At 37.7% G+C, this 4,031-nt stretch overlaps 1 long non-coding RNA gene across 1 annotated transcript in view; it reads right to left on the minus strand.

The window, feature by feature from the left end:
- Positions 1–1,333, minus strand: part of LOC117961367 — a 17,784-nt gene extending 16,451 nt beyond the window's left edge. The window contains exon 1 of the long non-coding RNA XR_004660391.1: positions 1,210–1,333. This is a non-coding gene — a long non-coding RNA (uncharacterized LOC117961367). The remainder of the gene's footprint in view (positions 1–1,209) is intronic.
- Between the last annotated feature and the right edge of the window lie 2,698 nt (positions 1,334–4,031).

The following is a 4,031-nucleotide window of genomic DNA, read 5'->3' on the forward strand; positions in this document are numbered from 1 at the left end:
TATATAAAGAGACTTCAGATACAGTATTAGGGACCACTAAGGTCTATATAAAGAGACTTCAGATACAGTATTAAGGACTACTAAGGTCTATATAAAAGAGACTTCAGATGCAGTATTAGATACAGTACTTTCCATTGAAGCCTGAAATGCCCAGAAAAAAAGCAGTATCCTTTCCCAGTGTATCATCTCTAGCTCATTTTGTTGCCTTAAAGCCATTATTAGCACACATGAAGCGCAGAGTGGGGGGGAGATGTGTGAATATGCAGCAAACCCTCTGAGAGAAAGCACATTTTTATTAACATTATTAGGACAATTTTCAGCATTGGATTAATCCACATTTGTAAGTAATTTATTTAGAGCAGCAGCACAGCGTATGTGGGGTTGAGTCAAAATAAACTCCAGTGTATGTGTTTGTAGTAATAAAGAAAAATATATAATAATATACAATGCAACAGTGTGGCTTAACCATTGGGACAACAAAAGAGGTTCGGATGATTTGTTTTGCAGAGAAATAAATTATATAGAAAAGATACAGAAAAAATATGGAAAGCCACATTGAAAAACATTTATTCTTGGTTTGGCATTGTATTTGTTGTAAAATATATACTCAGTATACTGTGTATATATGTATGTATGTATGTATGTATGTATGTATGTGTGTATATATATAAAAACATTAAACATATACATTATATAAAACATTGCCAAACATAACTACCTTTAAATTATATTCTTTTAATATCAACTTCTTTAAAATCTATATTTTATAAATTAAGATTTGTACTTACAGTATTTGTATTAATAGTACAGTGCCGTAGACAACTTTTCATGTAAATATGTGACGAAAAATGCAAGGAAACCATGAATGCAATTGTTTGGCTTCACTTAAAGAAATACGCCACTGTTTTTTTTAAAAATAAGACTAAGGACGGGCTCCCCCAGCTGTAGATGGGGGGGTGGAACACCTTTTTGTTCTCAGTGCATGCATTGGTTTAGTCCGGTGCAACCCTGGCAGCGCCGCCGCTAGTTAGCTTAGCGTAGTGAATGGAATCCTATGATCCCGGTTAGCATGTTGAGAGTGAAAGTGAGTCAACAGAAAAACAACAACAACCTATTTATTTCATCTGGCCTGCATATTCACAATGAGTATAAATTGCAATGATTAAGATTAAGACTAGATGATTTCCTAGGCAGATATTAACTTGGAACAGTGCTTCAGCTGTGCTTCCACCCAAAATAGTCCCAAATCAACATCTGCCTAGGAAATGGTCTAGTCTTAATATGCATTGCTATTTGTACTCCTTGGAAATACGGAGGCCACAAGAAGTAATTAGGTTGTTAGGCTCATACATGGAAGGGATAGAGTATGCCCAGCGGGGCAAGATGGCTTTTTATTGTTATTTTCCGAGCGGAGGGGCACCAATCAGCTACAGCTACAGATGATGGGTACTTTTTTATCGCTCCTTTGTTTTTTAGAGCCCATAAGTTATTTATTGCTGTCGGGTGCAAAGACCAATTTAAACAACTTCATTTAACCAATTTTAATTAGACATTTTAACATTTACACTACACAGGGCCAAAGCAGAAATGTTTTTGAGAATTCCTGCCAAGCATCTACGTTGTAGATGATGTAAGCAATACAGTATACACAATGATCCCAATTACTTGGTGTCATAGTCAGATTAAAAGGTCGTCTTAAAGGGAAAAAGGGGAGATCAGAGTGAACTTATTTTTACACACTGATGACTTAAATAGCACCTTGATGGCAAGCAGCCTAAAGATTATTATTCCGCCACATTGGCCTTAATCCTGTTGTGGTCTGTTAGTCCACTGCAATCCTCTGCATTCTGAGTACACTAGAAGTTAACAGCTGTGATTCATCTTTTCTTGATAAATTAGGATAAGTCTGTGCAGCTGTATTCTGGAAAATACACTGAACATGAGGGGATAGATTTAGTCTGTATCCCTCCGCCTGTTCTTATGTGTGTGGAGCGATGAGAAGACTCCTTGAATTATTTCATGAAACAAACGTTTCATCACATTTTACATATTGTTTTAGTTTGTTTAGGGTTTGGCTATTTCAGTTTAATGATATCTAACATATCTTGTTGCCCTTTCTTCTGCAATGGTTTAATCGGTGCCAAAAGAATTAGCTTTACCTACTTGTTAGCATGTCCAAATCCTAAAATGTGCATAATGGTAATGGAAGTCTACATTCATTTGCATTATTTTTGCTAATTTTTGTAAATTCTTTTGCGCTGAATTTGGATGAAACTTTGACTTCTGTGTTATAGGACTGGGTTGGAGTAGGGATCTTCCCGTAGGTAAAGTCATAGTTCCGTTATCTTTATTGGGACTATTATTGACACTATTCATCACACCCCCACCCGGCCCCGTCAGACACCGCCTACCAAGAGTCTGGGTCTGTCCCAGGTTTCTCCCTAAAAGGAGTTTTTCCTCACCACTGTTGCACTAAATGCTCTTGGGTGAATTACTAGAATTGTTGAGTCTTTGTAAATTATAGATTGGTCTGTAACATGCGATTTCTTCCCATCGCTAATATCCATCCATCAACACGGTACTTGTAGTGAGGAGGAGGAACCAACTGAGTACCCCTTTGGATGGAACCATGGTGGCGTCCGGTAACCTAAAACTTCCAAAGGCCCTCACTAGCACAACTGTTTGGTTTGTCCATTCTGGGCTACTGTAGAAACGTGGCGGTGCAAGATATGAGCAGAACCCTTTAACTATTGAGATATAAATGACTCATTCCAAGCTATTAAATACACAACAATTCGTAGTTTCAGGTGATTATACACTATTTAAAAACACGTGCTTATGAATATTAAGTTCCCTTTCTCCCAATAGAACCTCTAACTCCTACACACTTGTCTTTTAAAGAAATACCAATTCTTTACTCTGCATGTGTCGTTAATGTTTAAACATAACATAACATAACATAACTTTCCCGCTCCTTATGTAACTGCTATGTCAGTAACAAATTATGTTTGTGGGAAGAAAATGTCAGTCACTTGTGATTGGGCAGACACAACAAAACGAGTGAAATGTATCATTGTATTCATACCTCAAGCATATTTTCTATGAAAATTACTGATGAATGATTTATATTTCAGAGCAACTCTGTATTGAACATGATTGAGGTTTTTAGTCAACCATCCAATGTAATTCTAACACCTAAAAACCACTCATTGATGATCACGATTGACAAGTTGATATACCCAGAGCTGAATTTCTCCATCTTGCAGACGGATGTGTAAAAAAGGTTTTTGCAACATTTTTGATGTTTTATTCATCTTGGGGGGGACCGCACAGGGCTCTGCTCTGAGAAATGAACCATGTTAAGCAACCCACGCCCGGTGAGAATCTAACCCAGTTTTTTGTGCAAGCACAGACGTGCAATCATCTGATGAAGTCCGGGTGGGTTTGGGAGACAAGAGATGATTGCTTTAACATCAGCAATCAGGAGTGTGTGATTCTGCCCGCTGGAAATGTGTATGTATGCATGTATGTGCATACCAGCGCTGGAGGTGGGGACTTTAAATTTCACTTTTTGAGGTTTTGTAATATTAATATGAGTTCCCCCAGCCTGCCTCTGGCCCCCCAGTGGCTAGAAAGGGTGATAGGTGTGAACTGAGCCTACTTAAGAATAAGAGAAAGCAAAAAGTACCTCATTTTAAGTGTACTTTAAAAGTACCTTCATAGAAATTAATTCCCTTAATGTCTATCTTTAATTAATGACATTTTTTTTTTTTTTGAGTTAATGTAATTGTGCTTACCTTATCTGTGGCCCAGTTTGCATTCTGACTTCTTACAATCAGGGCAATCTGCATGAAGACTTTACATTATTTCCCACGGGACAGTGAACGTTGCACACATTTATCTAGTGAGAACACATGGGCTTGGACAACAAGTAGGCTACGTGGCTTTACAGCTGAGGAGGACGCCTTGTTATAAACGGCTTGTATATTAAACTTATGTGAACAGATGCTTCACATAGACCAAGCAGAGTA

This window comes from Etheostoma cragini, chromosome 18, assembly GCF_013103735.1.
Source record: "Etheostoma cragini isolate CJK2018 chromosome 18, CSU_Ecrag_1.0, whole genome shotgun sequence".
NCBI lineage: Eukaryota > Metazoa > Chordata > Actinopteri > Perciformes > Percidae > Etheostoma > Etheostoma cragini.